The sequence below is a fragment of the Pseudophryne corroboree genome, chromosome 1 (assembly GCF_028390025.1).
Source record: "Pseudophryne corroboree isolate aPseCor3 chromosome 1, aPseCor3.hap2, whole genome shotgun sequence".
NCBI classification, from domain to species: domain Eukaryota; kingdom Metazoa; phylum Chordata; class Amphibia; order Anura; family Myobatrachidae; genus Pseudophryne; species Pseudophryne corroboree.
The window spans coordinates 412,148,233-412,175,110 of record NC_086444.1 but is presented as its reverse complement, the minus strand read 5'-3'; positions in this window follow the sequence as shown (position 1 = coordinate 412,175,110).

The following is a 26,878-nucleotide window of genomic DNA, read 5'->3' as shown; positions in this document are numbered from 1 at the left end:
AGATAGTGAAACCTTTGTTTTTTGATGGCTCAATGTACACAAACTTTGTTTAATACACAAAGTTATTAGTAATACTGTATTAAATGACCTTCAGGCTGTGTATATAAGGTGTATATGAAACATAAATTAATTGTGTGAATGTAGACACACTTTGTTTAATGCAAAAAGTTATAAAAAATATTGGCTAAAATTACCTTTAGGCTATGTGTATAAGGTGTATATGTAACATAAATGCATCCTGTGCTTAGACTTGGGTCCCATCACCATGATATCTCATTATGGTATGCAATTATTCCAAAATACGGAAAAATCCCATATCCAAAATACCTCTGGTCCCAAGCATTTTGGATAAGGGATACTCAACCTGTAATATGCTAAGTATATACATTAGACATGCTTTGTATACAGTAATAAACGACAACCATACCAGATTGTGTAAGGTTATAAATACGGGGGGGGGGGGGGGGGGATGCTGTGTCCCTTCAGAACGACTTAGTTAAATTATAAGCATGGGCAGCCAAATGGAGAATGCGCTTCAATAGAGACAAGTGTAAGGTAATGCACTGTGGTAGCAAGAACAAAAATAACACCTACATACTAAATGGGGTAATATTAGGGGATTCTGTACTGGGAAAAGACTTAGGGGTTCACATAGATAACAAATTAAGCAGCAGTAGCCAATGTAGGATTGCAGCAAAGAAGGCTAATAAGATACTAGCATGCATAAAACGGGGAATTGATGCTAGGGACGAGAGTGTAATACTCCCGTTGTATAAATCACTAGTGAGGCCACACCTTGAATACTGTGTACAATTTTGGGTACCATACTACAAAAAGGATATCCTGGAGCTAGAAAAGGTTCAGAAGCGGGCGACCAAACTAATTAAGGGCATGGAGACGCTGGAATACGAGGAAAGGCTCACAAGGCTAGGCATGTTTTCATTGGAAAAGAGGAGACTAAGAGGGGACATGATCAAAGTCTACAAATATATAAGGGGACAATACACAGAGATTGCACGGGACCTGTTTTTGGTAAGATCGGCACAGAGGACACGTGGACACTCGCTTAGGTTAGAGGAGATTCCGCACAATGCGGTGTAAAGGTTTTTTCACAGTAAGGACAATACGTGTTTGGAATTCCCTGCATGAGGTAGTAGTAATGGCGGACTCAGTCAACACCTTTAAGAATGGGTTACATAAATTCCTAATAGATAAGGATATCCAGGGTTATGGTCATGTGATATAGTTAATATAAAAAGAGGAATATAACAACGGCCGACATCAGCATCAGACGAAATTTAGACCAAAATACACCTGCATAGGAGAACAAAAAAATAGGTTGAACTCGATGGACAAATTGTCTTTTTTCAACCTTAGATACTATGTAACTGCTATAATGCTAATGTCCTGAACTTTAGCCATTTATGTCTGTGTGCTGGTGATTTGAGCAATAGTCTCCATAGAGCCACCCATAGAAACATACAAGAAATTGATAACAAATATTACAAAAATAAAATTTTACCCAATACTTTAAATGGTTGTGATGAGGGAAAAGCTTCTCTGGAAGTCCTACCAATTGTTTCTTTGCTTGGTAAAGGTTTTGATTCCGTCAGACTCACAATAGAGTTGAAGTTACCAAAAGGATCCATGAAAAAGGGCAGAGTAGGTGAACCAAGAGGTTCTTATCTGCCGTTAAATTCTATGTTTCTCTGTAAGCTTGATAGGCAAATTATGTTTGATGCAAGCTTAGCATTTGTGATATTAGTCCCTGCTGTCGTGACAGAGATTAGTGATATACAGTCAGGAGCTTCTCTAGAATGTAACGCTTTGTCTTGTAGGTATGAGGCTGTTACTAGTGCTGTTGCTTTTGTGCCTAGTGACACCCTACTACTGTTGCTCTTCTGATCTGTCGCCATTATGCCATCTTACATGAAACCAAAGTGCTTTCGCTCACGTAACCTCCATACTGTAGATTGCATATACAGTGATTTGGATCGCATACACGCGACATCAGCACTTTTAGGAAGAATTAGTTTGCCTCGTTTTCCATTCTAGAAGAACCGAGTCAAATCCAAGCTGTTCATCTTTAAACTATACACAGTAGGAAAAAATATGCTATAAAAGATATATTACCTTTTCAGCTAGACTCTCTAAATAGTAACTAAGCATTCATGCAATTGCTTAAAACAGCAATGATTTTGGAACTTGCCAATTAACTTGCATACAGAAATGTCTAATCCAGCAGTATTTCCAAGCATGTAAAAAATAAATGAGGCTTCTGTAAACAATTGGTATCAATTAAAATACAATTCAAGATCTGTGGTTTACTTGATCTGAGCAGATTGCTTTGGCCTGGGGTTGCCTGTTTACTTGGTGGTGGGCTGGATGGTTACACGCTACAGAACAGAGCACACAATTCATAGCACACAACTGAGAATAGCATTCCTTGAAGAATACGAGCAACAACCATAATTCCTCTCAAGTTGCCTCTTGCTAATATATCTGTAGGCCTCATCCAGCAGCATGGAAACCTCCATATTTATTGCTCATGTAGCCACACAAGCATAAATGTATGAAAGTGGTACTTCAGCTGGTTGGGAAAACCATTTTCAGTTTGTGTTTAGTTTGTGTCACATGTTCGGGGTGAGTATGATTGAATTAGGAGATATTAGCATCAACATGTTTGCACAGCAGAAGCACTATATCCCGAAGAAACGGGCCAGCACCTCAGGTTTCGGGACCTTGGGGTAGATGTATTAAGCCTGGAGATGTGATAAAGCAGTGATAAGTGGAAGGTGGTAACGTACCAGCCAATCAGCTCCTAACTGTCAGTTTACATATTGGAGCTGATTGGCTGGTGCGTTATCACCTTGCACTTATCACTGCTTTATCACTTCTCTAGGCTTAATACATCTGCCCCAATGACTGGATAAAAACCGACAAATTACTAGTGATCTATCACTGTCACCAACCATCTTTGTAAATAAGTAAAAACATTGCTTGACATTGTGTTTTCTGTTCATCAATGATGTTTCTGTTTAATTACAATTTGATCTAATGAAGTAAAATGTAAAAAACATCAAACGGGTGAATACTCTTCAAGTCTACTGTATATTAAAACAAAGTGAAAATATATTCTTATTAAAAAAGCCTTACCAATTCATTTTTCAGAAGACCAATGCTGGTAAAATCCCAAAGCATGTTGGGTTGTGTAAATAAAGTGCAAATAAAATTCATCAAAATAATTAAGCATTATTTAAGACGATTCATTAGATAGTTCTGAATCCAATCTGTCTGAGACACAGACATGAGGTGACTTAATTCGTAGCCATTGAACAGGTGACATTGCTATTGATTTGAAAGCATTTGCCTCACTTGGTGAAGCATATTCTTTCTATTGCTTTCATTTCTGAAAATATTGTGTAAGTTGTTACAAGATCATACCTTGCTGTTACAGATTGTTATCTACTAATTTCATCATCCATAACCCTAGCATTCAAAGGTCCAGATTTATCAAGGCCTGGAGAGTGATAAATAGCACGGTGATAAAGTACCAGCCAATCAGCTCCTAACTGCCATGTTACAGGCTGTGTTTGAAAAATGACAGGAGCTGATTGGTTGGTAGTTTACCACTGTGCAATTTATCACTCTCCAAGGCTTGATAAATCTGGGCCTAAATGTAATCTCTATTACTTGTCTTATCCTCAGAAATACACTGACAACATTCAAGGCAAGTTGATTCCTCATTCTTAGCATCGTTGGGGGTCAGTGGTGCAAGTAGAAAAATTGTCTTACGGGTACTGTGTGCGCTAAAAAATGGGTGTGGTCAAATGCCACATGGGGCGTGGCCAATGAAAATGGGGGCGTGATACACATATGGGGGGAGGGGCAAATACATATATGACCCCAATAGTGCCAGATACAAGTTGCCCCACAGTGTCAGATATACATTGCCCCACAGTGCCAGATATACATTGCCCCACAGTGCCAGATACACATTGCTTCACAGTGCCAGATATACATTGCCCCACAGTGCCAGATATACATTGCTTCACTGTGCCAGATACACAAATGCCCCCAGAGTGCCAGATACACATTGCTTCACAGTGCCAGATACACATTGCCCCACAGTGCCAGATATACATTGCCCCACAGTGCCAGATATACACTGCTTCACTGTGCCAGATACACAAATGCCCCCAGAGTGCCAGATACACATTGCTTCACAGTGCCAGGTACACATTGCACCAGAGTGCCAGATACACAAATGCCCCCACTGTGTCAGATATACATTGCCCCCCAGTGCCAGATACAGAAATGCACCCACAGTGCCAGATATGCTCCCAGTGCCAGATACAAAAATGCCCCCAGTGCAGATACACATGTCCCCCCAGTGCCAGATATGCCCCCAGTGCCAGATACACATGTCCCCCCAGTGCCAGATACACATGTCCCCCCAGTGCCAGATACACATGTCCCCCCAGTGCCAGATATGCCCTCAGTGTCAGACATACCCCAGTGCCAGATACACATGTCCCCCCATTGCCAGATATGCCCCCAGTGCCAGATACCCCCAGTGCCAGATATGCCCTCAGTGTCAGATATGCCCCCAGTGCCAGATACACATATCCCCCCAGTGCCAGATATGCCCCCAGTGCTATATATACATGCCCCCCAGTGCCAGATACACATATTTCCGCAGTGCCACATATGCCCCCAGTGCCAGATACATATGTTCCCGCAGTGCCACATGTCCCCAGTGACAGATACACATGTCCCCCCTTTGCCAGATATGCCCCCATTGCCAGATATGCCCCCAGTGCCAGATATGCCCCCCGTGCCAGGTATACATGCCCCCAGTACCAGATACACATGTCTCCCCTTTGCCAGATATGCCCCCAGTGCCAGGTATACATGCCCCCATTGCCAGATATGCCCCCAGTGCCAGATACACATGTCCTCCCTTTGCCAGATATGCCCCCAGTGCCAGGTATACATGCCCCCCAGTGCCAGATATACCCCCAGTGCCAGATACACATGTCCCCCCTTTGCCAGATATGCCCCCTGTGCCAGGTATACATGCCCCCATTGCCAGATATACATGCCCCCAGTGCCAGGTATGCCCCCAGTGCCAGGTATACATGCCCCCATTGCCATATATACATGCCCCCAGTGCCAGGTATGCCCCCAGTGCCAGGTATACATGCCCCCATTGCCAGATATACATGCTTCCAGTGCCAGGTATGCGCTCCCCTGCTCACCGCTGCTGTCTTGTGTGTGAGGGGAGGAGAGCGCAGCCTGCGCCTCTCCTTCCCCTCAGTGTCCGGCGGGCGGCGGGTGCGGCTGTGTCTGTTCAATTCAGCGCCGATCCGTGAGCCAATCAAAGCTCGCGGTCCGGCAGCCCTGATTGGCTCACGGGCGGCGCTGAATTAAACGAAGACACTGAGGGACAGGAGAGGCGCAGGCTGCGCTCTCCTCCCCTCACATCAGCGGCGGTGTGGCGGTGAACGTCGGGAAGCGGCGGTGAGCAGCAGAGGGAGGGAGGGAGCGGCGAGGTGCGGCGGCCCGTCGGTGTGGGTACGGCGTACCCACGGCTAAATTCTTACGGGTACGCCGTACCCACCCGTACCCGCACACTTGCACCACTGTTGGTGGTAGACAGGTCAACAGGAGCAATTTCCTTCATATCACCTGAGAAGCTCTGTATATGGGGGGGTGTAGAATGTCACCCATGGGGACAGTGATTGAGGAGAAAAAATGTAGCTCATCCATTATAATCAGCAACACACTCACTTTCAACATACGTAATTTTTCATTAACCAAATATAAGTGAAATCTATGTACCGTTCTTCCTCTCAGCATGTTCTTTATTAGAATCAGAACCTTGCATTAGCTATTCAGTATTGGGAAATGTAATACTTTGGTTGGCAGTAGAGATGAGCGCCTGAAATTTTTCGGGTTTTGTGTTTTGGTTTTGGGTTCGGTTCCGCGGCCGTGTTTTGGGTTCGAACGCGTTTTGGCAAAACCTCACCGAATTTTTTTTGTCGGATTCGGGTGTGTTTTGGATTCGGGTGTTTTTTTCCAAAAACACTAAAAAACAGCTTAAATCATAGAATTTGGGGGTCATTTTGATCCCAAAGTATTATTAACCTCAAAAACCATAATTTACACTCATTTTCAGTCTATTCTGAATACCTCACACCTCACAATATTATTTTTAGTCCTAAAATTTGCACCGAGGTCGCTGTGTGAGTAAGATAAGCGACCCTAGTGGCCGACACAAACACCGGGCCCATCTAGGAGTGGCACTGCAGTGTCACGCAGGATGTCCCTTCCAAAAAACCCTCCCCAAACAGCACATGACGCAAAGAAAAAAAGAGGCGCAATGAGGTAGCTGTGTGAGTAAGATTAGCGACCCTAGTGGCCGACACAAACACCGGGCCCATCTAGGAGTGGCACTGCAGTGTCACGCAGGATGGCCCTTCCAAAAAACCCTCCCCAAACAGCACATGACGCAAAGAAAAAAAGAGGCGCAATGAGGTAGCTGACTGTGTGAGTAAGATTAGCGACCCTAGTGGCCGACACAAACACCGGGCCCATCTAGGAGTGGCACTGCAGTGTCACGCAGGATGTCCCTTCCAAAAAACCCTCCCCAAACAGCACATGACGCAAAGAAAAAAAGAGGCGCAATGAGGTAGCTGTGTGAGTAAGATTAGCGACCCTAGTGGCCGACACAAACACCGGGCCCATCTAGGAGTGGCACTGCAGTGTCACGCAGGATGGCCCTTCCAAAAAACCCTCCCCAAACAGCACATGACGCAAAGAAAAAAAGAGGCGCAATGAGGTAGCTGTGTGAGTAAGATTAGCGACCCTAGTGGCCGACACAAACACCGGGCCCATCTAGGAGTGGCACTGCAGTGTCACGCAGGATGGCCCTTCCAAAAAACCCTCCCCAAACAGCACATGACGCAAAGAAAAAAAGAGGCGCAATGAGGTAGCTGACTGTGTGAGTAAGATTAGCGACCCTAGTGGCCGACACAAACACCGGGCCCATCTAGGAGTGGCACTGCAGTGTCACGCAGGATGTCCCTTCCAAAAAACCTTCCCCAAACAGCACATGACGCAAAGAAAAAAAGAGGCGCAATGAGGTAGCTGTGTGAGTAAGATTAGCGACCCTAGTGGCCGACACAAACACCGGGCCCATCTAGGAGTGGCACTGCAGTGTCACGCAGGATGTCCCTTCCAAAAAACCCTCCCCAAACAGCACATGACGCAAAGAAAAAAAGAGGCGCAATGAGGTAGCTGACTGTGTGAGTAAGATTAGCGACCCTAGTGGCCGACACAAACACCGGGCCCATCTAGGAGTGGCACTGCAGTGTCACGCAGGATGTCCCTTCCAAAAAACCCTCCCCAAACAGCACATGACGCAAAGAAAAAAAGAGGCGCAATGAGGTAGCTGACTGTGTGAGTAAGATTAGCGACCCTAGTGGCCGACACAAACACCGGGCCCATCTAGGAGTGGCACTGCAGTGTCACGCAGGATGTCCCTTCCAAAAAACCCTCCCCAAACAGCACATGACGCAAAGAAAAAAAGAGGCGCAATGAGGTAGCTGACTGTGTGAGTAAGATTAGCGACCCTAGTGGCCGACACAAACACCGGGCCCATCTAGGAGTGGCACTGCAGTGTCACGCAGGATGTCCCTTCCAAAAAACCCTCCCCAAACAGCACATGACGCAAAGAAAAAAAGAGGCGCAATGAGGTAGCTGACTGTGTGAGTAAGATTAGCGACCCTAGTGGCCGACACAAACACCGGGCCCATCTAGGAGTGGCACTGCAGTGTCACGCAGGATGTCCCTTCCAAAAAACCCTCCCCAATCAGCACATGATGCAAAGAAAAAGAAAAGAAAAAAGAGGTGCAAGATGGAATTGTCCTTGGGCCCTCCCACCCACCCTTATGTTGTATAAACAAAACAGGACATGCACACTTTAACCAACCCATCATTTCAGTGACAGGGTCTGCCACACGACTGTGACTGATATGACGGGTTGGTTTGGACCCCCCCCAAAAAAGAAGCAATTAATCTCTCCTTGCACAAACTGGCTCTACAGAGGCAAGATGTCCACCTCATCTTCACCCTCCGATATATCACCGTGTACATCCCCCTCCTCACAGATTATCAATTCGTCCCCACTGGAATCCACCATCTCAGCTCCCTGTGTACTTTGTGGAGGCAATTGCTGCTGGTCAATGTCTCCGCGGAGGAATTGATTATAATTCATTTTAATGAACATCATCTTCTCCACATTTTCTGGATGTAACCTCGTACGCCGATTGCTGACAAGGTGAGCGGCGGCACTAAACACTCTTTCGGAGTACACACTTGTGGGAGGGCAACTTAGGTAGAATAAAGCCAGTTTGTGCAAGGGCCTCCAAATTGCCTCTTTTTCCTGCCAGTATAAGTACGGACTGTGTGACGTGCCTACTTGGATGCGGTCACTCATATAATCCTCCACCATTCTATCAATGTTGAGAGAATCATATGCAGTGACAGTAGACGACATGTCCGTAATCGTTGTCAGGTCCTTCAGTCCGGACCAGATGTCAGCATCAGCAGTCGCTCCAGACTGCCCTGCATCACCGCCAGCGGGTGGGCTCGGAATTCTAAGCCTTTTCCTCGCACCCCCAGTTGCGGGAGAATGTGAAGGAGGAGATGTTGACAGGTCGCGTTCCGCTTGACTTGACAATTTTGTCACCAGCAGGTCTTTCAACCCCAGCAGACCTGTGTCTGCCGGAAAGAGAGATCCAAGGTAGGCTTTAAATCTAGGATCGAGCACGGTGGCCAAAATGTAGTGCTCTGATTTCAACAGATTGACCACCCGTGAATCCTTGTTAAGCGAATTAAGGGCTGCATCCACAAGTCCCACATGCCTAGCGGAATCGCTCCCTTTTAGCTCCTTCTTCAATGCCTCCAGCTTCTTCTGCAAAAGCCTGATGAGGGGAATGACCTGACTCAGGCTGGCAGTGTCTGAACTGACTTCACGTGTGGCAAGTTCAAAGGGCATCAGAACCTTGCACAACGTTGAAATCATTCTCCACTGCACTTGAGACAGGTGCATTCCACCTACTATATCGTGCTCAATTGTATAGGCTTGAATGGCCTTTTGCTGCTCCTCCAACCTCTGAAGCATATAGAGGGTTGAATTCCACCTCGTTACCACTTCTTGCTTCAGATGATGGCAGGGCAGGTTCAGTAGTTTTTGGTGGTGCTCCAGTCTTCTGTACGTGGTGCCTGTACGCCGAAAGTGTCCCGCAATTTTTCTGGCCACCGACAGCATCTCTTGCACGCCCCTGTCGTTTTTTAAAAAATTCTGCACCACCAAATTCAAGGTATGTGCAAAACATGGGACGTGCTGGAATTTGCCCATATTTAATGCACACACAATATTGCTGGCGTTGTCCGATGCCACAAATCCACAGGAGAGTCCAATTGGGGTAAGCCATTCCGCGATGATCTTCCTCAGTTGCCGTAAGAGGTTTTCAGCTGTGTGCGTATTCTGGAAAGCGGTGATACAAAGCGTAGCCTGCCTAGGAAAGAGTTGGCGTTTGCGAGATGCTGCTACTGGTGCCGCCGCTGCTGTTCTTGCGGCGGGAGTCCATACATCTACCCAGTGGGCTGTCACAGTCATATAGTCCTGACCCTGCCCTGCTCCACTTGTCCACATGTCCGTGGTTAAGTGGACATTGGGTACAACTGCATTTTTTAGGACACTGGTGAGTCTTTTTCTGACGTCCGTGTACATTCTCGGTATCGCCTGCCTAGAGAAGTGGAACCTAGATGGTATTTGGTAACGGGGGCACACTGCCTCAATAAATTGTCTAGTTCCCTGTGAACTAACGGCGGATACCGGACGCACGTCTAACACCAACATAGTTGTCAAGGACTCAGTTATCCGCTTTGCAGTAGGATGACTGCTGTGATATTTCATCTTCCTCGCAAAGGACTGTTGAACAGTCAATTGCTTACTGGAAGTAGTACAAGTGGGCTTACGACTTCCCCTCTGGGATGACCATCGACTCCCAGCGGCAACAACAGCAGCGCCAGCAGCAGTAGGCGTTACACGCAAGGATGCATCGGAGGAATCCCAGGCAGGAGAGGACTCGTCAGAATTGCCAGTGACATGGCCTGCAGGACTATTGGCATTCCTGGGGAAGGAGGAAATTGACACTGAGGGAGTTGGTGGGGTGGTTTGCGTGAGCTTGGTTACAAGAGGAAGGGATTTACTGGTCAGTGGACTGCTTCCGCTGTCACCCAAAGTTTTTGAACTTGTCACTGACTTATTATGAATGCGCTGCAGGTGACGTATAAGGGAGGATGTTCCGAGGTGGTTAACGTCCTTACCCCTACTTATTACAGCTTGACAAAGGGAACACACGGCTTGACACCTGTTGTCCGCATTTCTGGTGAAATACCTCCACACCGAAGAGCTGATTTTTTTGGTATTTTCACCTGGCATGTCAACGGCCATATTCCTCCCACGGACAACAGGTGTCTCCCCGGGTGCCTGACTTAAACAAACCACCTCACCATCAGAATCCTCCTGGTCAATTTCCTCCCCAGCGCCAGCAACACCCATATCCTCCTCATCCTGGTGTACTTCAACACTGACATCTTCAATCTGACTATCAGGAACTGGACTGCGGGTGCTCCTTCCAGCACTTGCAGGGGGCGTGCAAATGGTGGAAGGCGCATGCTCTTCACGTCCAGTGTTGGGAAGGTCAGGCATCGCAACCGACACAATTGGACTCTCCTTGTGGATTTGGGATTTCAAAGAACGCACAGTTCTTTGCGGTGCTTTTGCCAGCTTGAGTCTTTTCAGTTTTCTAGCGAGAGGCTGAGTGCTTCCATCCTCATGTGAAGCTGAACCACTAGCCATGAACATAGGCCAGGGCCTCAGCCGTTCCTTGCCACTCCGTGTGGTAAATGGCATATTGGCAAGTTTACGCTTCTCCTCCGACAATTTTATTTTAGGTTTTGGAGTCCTTTTTTTACTGATATTTGGTGTTTTGGTTTTGACATGCTCTGTACTATGCCATTGGGCATCGGCCTTGGCAGACGACGTTGCTGGCATTTCATCGTCTCGGCCATGACTAGTGGCAGCAGCTTCAGCACGAGGTGGAAGTGGATCTTGATCTTTCCCTAATTTTGGAACCTCAACATTTTTGTTCTCCATATTTTAATAGGCACAACTAAAAGGCACCTCAGGTAAACAATGGAGATGGATGGATTGGATACTAGTATACAATTATGGACGGGCTGCCGAGTGCCGACACAGAGGTAGCCACAGCCGTGAACTACCGCACTGTACTGTGTCTGCTGCTAATATATAGACTGGTTGATAAAGAGATAGTATACTCGTAACTAGTATGTATGTATAAAGAAAGAAAAAAAAACCACGGTTAGGTGGTATATACAATTATGGACGGGCTGCCGAGTGCCGACACAGAGGTAGCCACAGCCGTGAACTACCGCACTGTACTGTGTCTGCTGCTAATATATAGACTGGTTGATAAAGAGATAGTATACTCGTAACTAGTATGTATGTATAAAGAAAGAAAAAAAAACCACGGTTAGGTGGTATATACAATTATGGACGGGCTGCCGAGTGCCGACACAGAGGTAGCCACAGCCGTGAACTACCGCACTGTACTGTGTCTGCTGCTAATATATAGACTGGTTGATAAAGAGATAGTATACTCGTAACTAGTATGTATGTATAAAGAAAGAAAAAAAAACCACGGTTAGGTGGTATATACAATTATGGACGGGCTGCCGAGTGCCGACACAGAGGTAGCCACAGCCGTGAACTACCGCACTGTACTGTGTCTGCTGCTAATATATAGACTGGTTGATAAAGAGATAGTATACTCGTAACTAGTATGTATGTATAAAGAAAGAAAAAAAAACCACGGTTAGGTGGTATATACAATTATGGACGGGCTGCCGAGTGCCGACACAGAGGTTGCCACAGCCGTGAACTACCGCACTGTACTGTGTCTGCTGCTAATATATAGACTGGTTGATAAAGAGATAGTATACTCGTAACTAGTATGTATGTATAAAGAAAGAAAAAAAAACCACGGTTAGGTGGTATATACAATTATGGACGGGCTGCCGAGTGCCGACACAGAGGTAGCCACAGCCGTGAACTACCGCACTGTACTGTGTCTGCTGCTAATATATAGACTGGTTGATAAAGAGATAGTATACTCGTAACTAGTATGTATGTATAAAGAAAGAAAAAAAAACCACGGTTAGGTGGTATATACAATTATGGACGGGCTGCCGAGTGCCGACACAGAGGTAGCCACAGCCGTGAACTACCGCACTGTACTGTGTCTGCTGCTAATATATAGACTGGTTGATAAAGAGATAGTATACTCGTAACTAGTATGTATGTATAAAGAAAGAAAAAAAAACCACGGTTAGGTGGTATATACAATTATGGACGGGCTGCCGAGTGCCGACACAGAGGTAGCCACAGCCGTGAACTACCGCACTGTACTGTGTCTGCTGCTAATATATAGACTGGTTGATAAAGAGATAGTATACTCGTAACTAGTATGTATGTATAAAGAAAGAAAAAAAAACCACGGTTAGGTGGTATATACAATTATGGACGGGCTGCCGAGTGCCGACACAGAGGTAGCCACAGCCGTGAACTACCGCACTGTACTGTGTCTGCTGCTAATATATAGACTGGTTGATAAAGAGATAGTATACTCGTAACTAGTATGTATGTATAAAGAAAGAAAAAAAAACCACGGTTAGGTGGTATATACAATTATGGACGGGCTGCCGAGTGCCGACACAGAGGTAGCCACAGCCGTGAACTACCGCACTGTACTGTGTCTGCTGCTAATATATAGACTGGTTGATAAAGAGATAGTATACTCGTAACTAGTATGTATGTATAAAGAAAGAAAAAAAAACCACGGTTAGGTCACTGGTATATACAATTATGGACGGGCTGCCGAGTGCCGACACAGAGGTAGCCACAGCCGTGAACTACCGCACTGTACTGTGTCTGCTGCTAATATAGACTGGTTGATAAAGAGATAGTATACTACTAATATTATATACTGGTGGTCAGGTCACTGGTCACTAGTCACACTGGCAGTGGCACTCCTGCAGCAAAAGTGTGCACTGTTTAATTTTAATATAATATTATGTACTCCTGGCTCCTGCTATAACCTATAACTGGCACTGCAGTAGTGCTCCCCAGTCTCCCCCACAATTATAAGCTGTGTGAGCTGAGCAGTCAGACAGATATATAATATATATAGATGATGCAGCACACTGGCCTGAGCCTGAGCAGTGCACACAGATATGGTATGTGACTGACTGAGTCACTGTGTGTATCGCTTTTTTCAGGCAGAGAACGGATATATTAAATAAACTGCACTGTGTGTCTGGTGGTCACTCACTATATAATATATTATGTACTCCTGGCTCCTGCTATAACCTATAACTGGCACTGCAGTAGTGCTCCCCAGTCTCCCCCACAATTATAAGCTGTGTGAGCTGAGCAGTCAGACAGATATATATAATATTATATATAGATAATAGATGATGCAGCACACTGGCCTGAGCCTGAGCAGTGCACACAGATATGGTATGTGACTGAGTCACTGTGTGCTGTGTATCGCTTTTTTCAGGCAGAGAACGGATTATATGATGTACTCCTGGCTCCTGCTATAACCTATAACTGGCACTGCAGTAGTGCTCCCCAGTCTCCCCCACAATTATAAGCTGTGTGAGCTGAGCAGTCAGACAGATATATATAATATTATATATAGATAATAGATGATGCAGCACACTGGCCTGAGCCTGAGCAGTGCACACAGATATGGTATGTGACTGAGTCACTGTGTGCTGTGTATCGCTTTTTTCAGGCAGAGAACGGATTATAAATAAAAGTGGTGGTCACTGGTCACTATCAGCAAAACTCTGCACTGTACACTACTGAGTACTCCTAATGCTCCCCAAAATTAGTAAATCAAGTGTCTCTCTAATCTATTCTAATTCTAAACGGAGAGGACGCCAGCCACGTCCTCTCCCTATCAATCTCAATGCACGTGTGAAAATGGCGGCGACGCGCGGCTCCTTATATAGAATCCGAGTCTCGCGATAGAATCCGAGCCTCGCGAGAATCCGACAGCGTCATGATGACGTTCGGGCGCGCTCGGGTTAACCGAGCAAGGCGGGAAGATCCGAGTCGCTCGGACCCGTGAAAAAAAACATGAAGTTCTGGCGGGTTCGGATTCAGAGAAACCGAACCCGCTCATCTCTAGTTGGCAGTTATATACATGGCCTGCTTTTTGACCAAGTCATGCTGTTGTCGATGCTTTTTACTCTGTATTAACAAAGACATTACATTAGGGCATTAATCCTGTACATTCTGATTTCATTGCTTCTGTTAACAGCGGAGGGGGTTGTTGTTCCATCTTTTAACACCATCACTGTGTAAGATTATTCCATGGAAGTTGTATGGCTCATTCATTCTGGTTATGTTCCTCATTTAATTAGTTAAGGCTACATGGATTTCTGCTATGACTGCTCAAAGTGCCAGTATAGCAGCTTCATTCCTTTTAGTTTGATCACTTACACATTCTTATTATCATTATTATTATTATTATTATTATTATTATTTTTATTTTTTTAAAGAACATTTTATTTAATGGGTAATAGATAATATTCAAGAGGCACATTATAACATCAAAACACATATAGAAAACAAACAGACATAGGGCCTGATTCAGTTTTGTGAGCAAAGCAAAAAAGCATACAAGTAGGCAAAACCATGCCGCACTGCAGGTGGAGCAGATATAACATGTGCAGAGAGATTTAAACGGACAGACGAACAGACAGAGGGTATAGACGGATGGACGGACAGGAGGGGGCATACACAGACAAATGGACGGACAGATCATCTATGGCCCTCTGCTGTAGTCAAGTAGAGTCTCTCCTGCTCGCTCCTTCTCCATCTCTCTCTCCCTAACACTCTCTCGCTACTCTCTCTCTTCCTGACACTCTCTCTCATTCCTTCTTTTTCAATGAAAACTCTCTCCCTCTCTAACTATCGCCCCTCTCTCTCTCCACCTCCTCCTGGCACCCTCTTTCTCTCTCACTCCACTCTCTTTGACAAAGGCTGGGGGGGGGGAGGGAGGGGGGGTTCCAAGATTTTGCTATGGGGCTCACAAAGTTCTAATTATACCCCTGACCACCCGGCCAACTTATTCAATAGTTGTGACATGTGGCAACATTAAAGAGTAGAATTGCATGTCACTGAAGGACACAGTCACAATCTGGAGAAACTGTAGATATAGAAGATAGACTTTCTCTTCACTTCTCTCTTCAACAAATTAATACTAAGGAAACATTGTTTATTTTAATATAAGAATTAAAAGTTACATTTTAATAATGCCTATATTTTAAGAGTGCCCCCACATAGAGGTTTTCTTCCTTTTTGCCTCCCGGTTCCCTTACAGGGAGACTACACTGTTAAATTCAGCTTCTAAGACCCAGGGGAGCACCACCAACGGAGATAGTAATAATAAAAATAAGAAAAAGGATTTTGTTTCTATTATCATTCTTTATCGTTGGTCTACTTACCATATTGCAAAATCACAACCTTGTGCAGACTCAAACCCCAATCCTTGATACTGTACAGTATGTAAGTTGTGCAAAGTAAAATAAAGTTATCAAGTTGGAGTATCATTTAGACCTTTTCTTTATTCAGAATAAATAAAAATGATTACCTGTATTAAGTATGCGGCTCCTCGCTTAATGACCAATTTGTTTAACGACCTAGTCATAGCAACAGAACTCGGTCATTAAGTAAGGAGCATCTGTATACATATGCACAGAAAACTTGAGTACATTAAAACTTCTTTCAAATACAGAAACCTCTTGTGTGCTGAAGGTCAGTAATGCCAGTTTATGCTCTGTAATGGAGATAGTCTTTATAACTTCTGGAGTCAGGTTACACTGTGGGATCAGTACGAGATACCGCCGGACGGGATCACGGTGGTCGGAATACCGACACCGGGATCCCGACTGGCACAATCCCGACAGGAGGGTGAGTGCAATGCAGCCCCTTGCGGGCTCACTGCGCTCGCCACGCTGCGGGCACAGTGCCTCACTACGCTCGGCACACTAATTTATTCTCCCTCTGTGGGTGTCGTGGACACCCACAGAGGGAGAATATGTCGGGATTGCACCGGTCGGGATCTTAACCGCATCCATTCCCTACACTGTGGTTCGTAACTTATGGAAATTGTACAATGGGCTCCAGTAACCATTCTAAATGTACAGTAAATTGTAGAAACCTTGCTGTTTGAACATAAATCAGTTGCTCTTTGCATCATTTATGAGAAGAGATAGATTAGTCTGACGTGATAAACAGGTCTCTGGGGGAATACATTTATACCAACACTGGTAGTACACGGCAATAAAATTAACCACTTTAACCTGTTCCTCACAGGGGAAAAAACTCATCATTGCATGTAATCCAATAAACAAAATCTAAACCCTCTGGTGAACACTAAACTATCCCTATGCCTATGTCCGACAGGTATGTTCAAATGGTTGACGTGAAAATGGTCCACACAAGGTTTTTTTTTATTTTTTGCATGTTTTCAGCTTTTTCATACTTTACCATTCACATGGAGTACGATTGGGAATGGTATCCTTTGCAGATCTGCAGGGAGCAGTTCTATCGCCGGTGCGCCTCAGAAGTGAAGGAGTGGGTGCTAGACCGGGAGCCACCCAATTTAAAGTTGGCTGCCCAGTTAGCCGACAAGTATGTGGCAATTTGGCCACGGGCAAAATCACCCGACCAGCAGTCAGCCCCGGGATGGTGCGAAAAATCCGAACGCACGGGCGTTCACAAGGTGATTGACAGGAAGAGGCCGTTTGTGGGTGGCAACTGACAGTTTACTGGGAGTGTCCGGAAAAACGCAGGCGTGTCCAAGCGTTTTGAGGGAAGGTGTCTGACATCAGCTCCGGACCCAATCAGCCTCTTTACATCGCACTGTAGGAGTAAGTCCTGGGCTGTGCAGAGACTGCACATGGTGGATTTTTGCTCCTCTGCATACACATTGGATCGCACACTTGCATGGCGGATTTACACTCCCCCTGGAGGCGACGACTATCTGAATGCAGAACAGCAAACTTTGTAGCCCAGCGATTAGGTCTGAATCAGCCCCCTTGCCTGAAGCATGGCGAGGGAACACGCTACACTAACTGGGGTTTCATGTGCTGAAACCTACAAGTTGACACCCAGACAACATAAAAAACTTGTGTCGACCTTTCATGTGTTGGCCATCTTTATGTCAACATTGTGCTTGTCAGCCATTTGGTGTCAACCTAGACACTGTTGACCTTTTTACTGTTGACCTATTATACCATAACTGCCTACCCTGACTGCATGTCACTTGTATATAGTGATAATGTCTTAGATTATTAAGACTGTAAAGTCCGTAGAATAGCATGCACTTCTCACCCTCTGCAAAAAAGAAAAAAACAGTTTATAAGATATATTCAAAAAGGGAAAATAGAAAAGCCTAGTGGCCACTTGCAGCAGAAAAAAAGACATGTATAAATGTAGAAGGCCAATGGCATAGAAATGGTTTTATTAGGATCCGATGAGATATTGAAGTGTGATGGTTCATAGCTCCCACACTTTAAAGAATGTCTTGGAGGCTACTAGTCATGTATTTTACTGTGTATGTGTGCCAGTCTTTAGCTACAGTTTAGTTACAACTGTCTGTTTACTTTCAGTCTGCCACTAATTGGCACGTGGCAATTGACAGTTTACACTGGTGGCACGTTGTATCAGGAATGCCTAGTGGTTAAAGGAACTGTTTAGGGTTGAGAGGCATCTTTAGGCCCACTACAGAGTTACAGGGTTGATGAAGGACCTAAACTCAGTCCAAAGGGGACAATGTTCTGGCAACTCCACCATGTATGCAGAAATGTTCCCGCTGCTGCATCGCATCTCCACCACGGGTTAAAAACTTTTAGGTTAATTTTATTCAATATAGATGGGCCATTGTACCACTGGAAGAGAAGCTTATAGGCACTCTCCTTATAGAGCTAGCTGGTACCAGGGCTCAAAGTGGTAATCGTACCCACAAATGAATTTATGCCACACAGTAGCACAATCTTATTCACTTTACACCACACATAGTGCCCCTGATTTATATTACACCTCATAGTAATGCCCCTTATTTATGTTATGTAACTCAGTAATGCCCCTAATTCACATTACGTCACTGAGTAGTGCCCCTTATTCACATTACAGTACACAGTGGTACCCTTTGTATATTTAATGCCACACAGTAGTGCCCTTTATATACAATGCCCACAGTAGTAGTTCCAATTATACACATAATGCCCACAGTAGTAGTGCCCCTTACACATAATGCCCACAGTAGTACTGTTTATACACATTGATGCTTATACACATTATGTCCACAGTAGTGCCCCTTATACACATCTCTGCCTCTGTCACTCCAGCAGCTCACCGCTTGTGTTCATCCAGCAGTTTCCATGCCTCTCTGTGTCCCTCCAGCATACTCTCATCATGCTTAGACCCTGCTTCTCTTCATGGCTCTTCTCCACTTTATCAGTGGTGACGTCATAACATCACATACCATACCAGAAATGAAAGCTGCTGGGACCTGAGGAGGAAAGAAACACTGCCCAACAGACACAGCGTGAGTACCAGGAGGGGCAGGCCGCAGGTGAAGGAGAACCAAGGAGCCACCAGGACCTGAGAAATGACACTAGCGCCGCCTGCATTATCTGTTGACGTGGGTGATGGGGCAGGCGTTTCTGTTGGAATTGCTGTGCATGACTGTGGAGGAAGAGGAACTAGTTCCACCTGCCATTACAGTTCCACCCTGTTCCCCCCAACTTTAACCCCTGGCTGCTACATTGGTAAGTATGTGCTCCCAATCTTCATTATCTAGGGCTTACCCGAAGTCCACCTACCAGGCCATCTCATGGTAATCTCTTGGATCCGACCTGCATATCAAAAGCGCTGTATACAGGGTGGAGACAAGACCCTTACTAACAGCACCTCATAAATTTAGTGAGTCACATGAAGTGAAAGGCATGTCCGGCAGTCGGCTATGCATTGTGAAGATAAAGTTTTGGAGTTATAAGTCTTAAAAAAAGTTCATATGAGGGATAAGGAGATTTTTGGTAAGAACTTTCCCTTGTTAAATCTCCTTCTACGAGGTACACTGGATTCCACAGGGAATAACATTGTGTAGAGCAGGATCTTGATCCGAGGCACCAACAGGCTAAAAGCTTTGACTGTTCCCAAGATGCTCAGCGCCGCCTCCTTTATAACCCTGCCTCTGTGCACAGGAGCTCAGTTTTGTCAACCAGTCCAATGCAATAGCAGGTAAATGAGACAATAGTTAGTAGCCACAGACACCACATTCTCACAACAGGAGAAGGTATCAGCGGCTAATGCCATACCAACCCAAAGAAGCTAAGTGTGTCAGGGTGGGCGCCCTGTGGAATCCAGTGTACCTCGCAGAAAGAGATTTAACAAGGGTAAGTTCTTACCATAAATCTCCTTTTCTGCAGCGGGGTACACTGGGCTCCACATGGATTAACATTGGGGATGTCCTAAAGCAGTTCCTTATGGGAGGGGACGCACTGTAGCGGGCACAAGAACCCGGCGTCCAAAGGAAGCATCCTGGGAGGCAGAAGTATCGAAGGCATAGAACCTTATGAACGTGTTCACAGAGGACCACGTAGCCGCCTTGCACAACTGTTCAATGGTCGCACCACGGCGGGCCGCCCAAGAAGGTCCAACAGATTGAGTAGAATGGGCTTTGACGGTAGCAGGAGCTGGAAGGCCAGCCTGTACATAAGCATGTGCAATCACCATTCTAATCCATCTGGCCAAGGTCTGCTTGTTAGCAGGCCAGCCACGTTTGTGAAAACCAGCGGTGCAAGTATGCGGGTATGGGTGGGTATGGCGTACCCTTAAGAAGTTCGCCGTGGGTACGCCATACCCACACCGACGGGCCGCCGCTCGCTACTGCTGATGTGAGGGGAGGAGAGCGCAGTCTTCGATCAAATCAGCGCCGCCCGTGAGCCAATCAGAGCTCGCGGAGCTTTGATTGGCTCACGGATCGGCGCTGAATTGAACTCACCCGCCGGAGACTGAGGGGAAGGAGAGGCGCAGGCTGCGCTCTCCTCCCCTCACACACGGGAGACAGGATAGCAGTAGCAGTGAGCAGGGGGAGGGGGGGGCTGCTTTATGAATACCTGGCACTGTGGGGGCATTCTATATCTGGCACTGTGGGGGGCAATGTATATCTGGCACTGTGGGGGGCAGTGTATGTCTGGCACTGTGGGGGGCAATGTATATCTGGCACTGTGGGGGCAATGTATATCTGGCACTGTGGGGCATTCGTGTATCTGGCACTGTGGGGCATTCGTGTATCTGGCACTGTGGGGCAACGTGTATCTGGCACTGTGGGGCAACGTGTATCTGGCACTTTGGGGGTCATATGTGTATCTGCCCCTCCCCCATATGTGTATCACGCCCACATTTTCATTGGCCACGCCCCACATGACATTTGGCCACACCCATAAGACATTTTTCTACTTGCATCACTGGTGAAAACCAAACAGTACAAAGAGAGAATCAAACACAAAATATTATGTAGCGCTGCTGATCGGAGATACAAGACTGATCATATAATAAAACCATATACATTTTTTGTACAATACAATACACTCGGCCAGTGTGATCATACAGACATGCACAATATAAAATAATACCAAGGATATAATCCTATATTAAACTCTAACAGATACAATTAGCAACAGATTTTAAAAACTTTGTATCCAGCCGAGACACCTTATTTTCACTGATGCAGCCGGTGCCACAATATATTAGAAATAGTCCAACTTATAAGAGAACTTGACTGAAACTGTTAAATACAAAAAGTCCCATTTTTCAACATGACCAAGATATATTTGAAATGGTCCCGCTTATATACGAGCTTTGTTGAAGCTGTTTAATACAGAAAAAGCGTTCAGTTTTTTACCACGACCAAATGGTCTCACTGCATTGCAGAATACCGCAGCTGCGGTCAGTTCGTTCATAAGCAAAGTTCAGCCAATAATAGAACTCAATTTATAGAGAGCTGTGAAAATTGGTAAACTGGAAATGTGCTCCAAACAAGCATAGGTGTAATAGGCAGACTCCGGTTTATCCTCACCACATTAGATAGTTATAGCTCGGTGACAGGCCTCCTTCCCCCAATAGGTAGCAGCTTCTCCACGAACACAGCCTCTCCTCAGTGTGCTGACACTGCACACGCCGGACCTCATGCCTCTTGCCCTGGTAGAGGACTTTGGCTTCTACTCTGGAGTGCACATTAACTGGGATAAGTCCATGGTGTTCCCTTTGCTTTCTTCTACTGTACAGCCCCCGGACTATGATTTCCCTCTGCGGTGGTGTACAGTTTAAATATCTGGGTATTCAGGTGTCTCATTCCCCTGCTGACTTTGTCAATTTAAATTTATCCCCCCTGATTCTTAATCTACGTGCCAAGATTTGTATATGGCAGAAGCTTCCCTTAGCAGTCACGGGCCGTGTGAATCTCATCAAGATGATTGTTCAAGCAAAACTTTTATATATACTTCAGAATTTCTATTCCACTCTCACAATTGAAACTGATCTCCCGCTGCATTGCCTCCTTTGTGTGGGGCTCTAAGAGGGCGCGTATAGCGGTTAAAACATTGTACAGGTCTCGGAACGCAGGGGGCTTTGCCCTGCCAGACATGTATTTATATTATTTGGCCACGCAGTTAGCTCAATTGGGAGGGTGGGTTACGCCAGGGGACTATGGGAATTTATCGGTGGCTCTCCTTGATCGGGTGGGTCTCCAATTTAACCCGTTGCAATTTCTTTTGGCACATCTTCCAGCTACTCGTCTTTCCCCTCTCTTACAACAGACTTCGAAGGTGTGGTCTGCGGTCACTAAAATGATGACAGTCCAGAATACTGATCCATGCTCCCCTATATGGAATAATATGCAGTTTACTGAACTTCGTCTCCTGCAGGGTAGTGCGGTCTGGACCTCCTATGGGGTCTCTGCTACTATCAGGATGGTGTCCTCCATTCCTTTGAATACCTGGCCTCCACATATGATATTCCTAGGCATTATTTCTTCTAGAGATGAGCGCCGGAAATTTTTCGGGTTTTGTGTTTTGGTTTTGGGTTCGGTTCCGCGGCCGTGTTTTGGGTTCGACCGCGTTTTGGCAAAACCTCACCGAATTTTTTTTGTCGGATTCGGGTGTGTTTTGGATTCGGGTGTTTTTTTCAAAAAACCCTAAAAAACAGCTTAAATCATAGAATTTGGGGGTAATTTTGATCCCAAAGTATTATTAACCTCAAAAAACATAATTTACACTCATTTTCAGCCTATTCTGAACACATCACACCTCACAATATTATTTTTAGTCCTAAAATTTGCACCGAGGTCGCTGTGTGAGTAAGATAAGCGACCCTAGTGGCCGACACAAACACCGGGCCCATCTAGGAGTGGCACTGCAGTGTCACGCAGGATGTCCCTTCCAAAAAACCCTCCCCAAACAGCACATGACGCAAAGAAAAAAAGAGGCGCAATGAGGTAGCTGTGTGAGTAAGATTAGCGACCCTAGTGGCCGACACAAACACCGGGCCCATCTAGGAGTGGCACTGCAGTGTCACGCAGGATGTCCCTTCCAAAAAACCCTCCCCAAACAGCACATGACGCAAAGAAAAAAAGAGGCGCAATGAGGTAGCTGACTGTGTGAGAAAGATAAGCGACCCTAGTGGCCGACACAAACACCGGGCCCATCTAGGAGTGGCACTGCAGTGTCACGCAGGATGTCCCTTCCAAAAAACCCTCCCCAAACAGCACATGATGCAAAGAAAAAAAGAGGCGCAATGAGGTAGCTGACTGTGTGAGAAAGATAAGCGACCCTAGTGGCCGACACAAACACCGGGCCCATCTAGGAGTGGCACTGCAGTGTCACGCAGGATGTCCCTTCCAAAAAACCCTCCCCAAACAGCACATGACGCAAAGAAAAAAAGAGGCGCAATGAGGTAGCTGTGTGAGAAAGATAAGCGACCCTAGTGGCCGACACAAACACCGGGCCCATCTAGGAGTGGCACTGCAGTGTCACGCAGGATGTCCCTTCCAAAAAACCCTCCCCAAACAGCACATGACGCAAAGAAAAAAAGAGGCGCAATGAGGTAGCTGTGTGAGTAAGATTAGCGACCCTAGTGGCCGACACAAACACCGGGCCCATCTAGGAGTGGCACTGCAGTGTCACGCAGGATGTCCCTTCCAAAAAACCCTCCCCAATCAGCACATGATGCAAAGAAAAAGAAAAGAAAAAAGAGGTGCAAGATGGAATTATCCTTGGGCCCTCCCACCCACCCTTATGTTGTATAAACAAAACAGGACATGCACACTTTAACCAACCCATCATTTCAGTGACAGGGTCTGCCACACGACTGTGACTGATATGACGGGTTGGTTTGGACCCCCCCCAAAAAAGAAGCAATTAATCTCTCCTTGCACAAACTGGCTCTACAGAGGCAAGATGTCCACCTCATCTTCACCCTCCGATATATCACCGTGTACATCCCCCTCCTCACAGATTATCAATTCGTCCCCACTGGAATCCACCATCTCAGCTCCCTGTGTACTTTGTGGAGGCAATTGCTGCTGGTCAATGTCTCCGCGGAGGAATTGATTATAATTCATTTTAATGAACATCATCTTCTCCACATTTTCTGGATGTAACCTCGTACGCCGATTGCTGACAAGGTGAGCGGCGGCACTAAACACTCTTTCGGAGTACACACTTGTGGGAGGGCAACTTAGGTAGAATAAAGCCAGTTTGTGCAAGGGCCTCCAAATTGCCTCTTTTTCCTGCCAGTATAAGTACGGACTGTGTGACGTGCCTACTTGGATGCGGTCACTCATATAATCCTCCACCATTCTATCAATGTTGAGAGAATCATATGCAGTGACAGTAGACGACATGTCCGTAATCGTTGTCAGGTCCTTCAGTCCGGACCAGATGTCAGCATCAGCAGTCGCTCCAGACTGCCCTGCATCACCGCCAGCGGGTGGGCTCGGAATTCTGAGCCTTTTCCTCGCACCCCCAGTTGCGGGAGAATGTGAAGGAGGAGATGTTGACAGGTCGCGTTCCGCTTGACTTGACAATTTTGTCACCAGCAGGTCTTTCAACCCCAGCAGACCTGTGTCTGCCGGAAAGAGAGATCCAAGGTAGGCTTTAAATCTAGGATCGAGCACGGTGGCCAAAATGTAGTGCTCTGATTTCAACAGATTGACCACCCGTGAATCCTTGTTAAGCGAATTAAGGGCTGCATCCACAAGTCCCACATGCCTAGCGGAATCGCTCCGTGTTAGCTCCTTCTTCAATGCCTCCAGCTTCTTCTGCAAAAGCCTGATGAGGGGAATGACCTGACTCAGGCTGGCAGTGTCTGAACTGACTTCACGTGTGGCAAGTTCAAAGGGCATCAGAACCTTGCACAACGTTGAAATCATTCTCCACTGCACTTGAGACAGGTGCATTCCATCTCCTATATCGTGCTCAATTGTATAGGCTTGAATGGCCTTTTGCTGCTCCTCCAACCTCTGAAGCATATAGAGGGTTGAATTCCACCTCGTTACCACTTCTTGCTTCAGATGATGGCAGGGCAGGTTCAGTAGTTTTTGGTGGTGCTCCAGTCTTCTGTACGTGGTGCCTGTACGCCGAAAGTGTCCCGCAATTTTTCTGGCCACCGACAGCATCTCTTGCACGCCCCTGTCGTTTTTTAAAAAATTCTGCACCACCAAATTCAAGGTATGTGCAAAACATGGGACGTGCTGGAATTTGCCCATATTTAATGCACACACAATATTGCTGGCGTTGTCCGATGCCACAAATCCACAGGAGAGTCCAATTGGGGTAAGCCATTCCGCGATGATCTTCCTCAGTTGCCGTAAGAGGTTTTCAGCTGTGTGCGTATTCTGGAAAGCGGTGATACAAAGCGTAGCCTGCCTAGGAAAGAGTTGGCGTTTGCGAGATGCTGCTACTGGTGCCGCCGCTGCTGTTCTTGCGGCGGGAGTCCATACATCTACCCAGTGGGCTGTCACAGTCATATAGTCCTGACCCTGCCCTGCTCCACTTGTCCACATGTCCGTGGTTAAGTGGACATTGGGTACAACTGCATTTTTTAGGACACTGGTGAGTCTTTTTCTGACGTCCGTGTACATTCTCGGTATCGCCTGCCTAGAGAAGTGGAACCTAGATGGTATTTGGTAACGGGGGCACACTGCCTCAATAAATTGTCTAGTTCCCTGTGAACTAACGGCGGATACCGGACGCACGTCTAACACCAACATAGTTGTCAAGGACTCAGTTATCCGCTTTGCAGTAGGATGACTGCTGTGATATTTCATCTTCCTCGCAAAGGACTGTTGAACAGTCAATTGCTTACTGGAAGTAGTACAAGTGGGCTTACGACTTCCCCTCTGGGATGACCATCGACTCCCAGCGGCAACAACAGCAGCGCCAGCAGCAGTAGGCGTTACACGCAAGGATGCATCGGAGGAATCCCAGGCAGGAGAGGACTCGTCAGACTTGCCAGTGACATGGCCTGCAGGACTATTGGCATTCCTGGGGAAGGAGGAAATTGACACTGAGGGAGTTGGTGGGGTGGTTTGCGTGAGCTTGGTTACAAGAGGAAGGGATTTACTGGTCAGTGGACTGCTTCCGCTGTCACCCAAAGTTTTTGAACTTGTCACTGACTTATTATGAATGCGCTGCAGGTGACGTATAAGGGAGGATGTTCCGAGGTGGTTAACGTCCTTACCCCTACTTATTACAGCTTGACAAAGGGAACACACGGCTTGACACCTGTTGTCCGCATTTCTGGTGAAATACCTCCACACCGAAGAGCTGATTTTTTTGGTATTTTCACCTGGCATGTCAACGGCCATATTCCTCCCACGGACAACAGGTGTCTCCCCGGGTGCCTGACTTAAACAAACCACCTCACCATCAGAATCCTCCTGGTCAATTTCCTCCCCAGCGCCAGCAACACCCATATCCTCCTCATCCTGGTGTACTTCAACACTGACATCTTCAATCTGACTATCAGGAACTGGACTGCGGGTGCTCCTTCCAGCACTTGCAGGGGGCATGCAAATAGTGGAAGGCGCATGCTCTTCACGTCCAGTGTTGGGAAGGTCAGGCATCGCAAACGACACAATTGGACTCTCCTTGTGGATTTGGGATTTCAAAGAACGCACAGTTCTTTGCGGTGCTTTTGCCAGCTTGAGTCTTTTCAGTTTTCTAGCGAGAGGCTGAGTGCTTCCATCCTCATGTGAAGCTGAACCACTAGCCATGAACATAGGCCAGGGCCTCAGCCGTTCCTTGCCACTCCGTGTGGTAAATGGCATATTGGCAAGTTTACGCTTCTCCTCCGACAATTTTATTTTAGGTTTTGGAGTCCTTTTTTTTCTGATATTTGGTGTTTTGGATTTGACATGCTCTGTACTATGACATTGGGCATCGGCCTTGGCAGACGACGTTGCTGGCATTTCATCGTCTCGGCCATGACTAGTGGCAGCAGCTTCAGCACGAGGTGGAAGTGGATCTTGATCTTTCCCTAATTTTGGAACCTCAACTTTTTTGTTCTCCATATTTTATAGGCAGAACTAAAAGGCACCTCAGGTAAACAATGGAGATGGATGGATTGGATACTAGTATA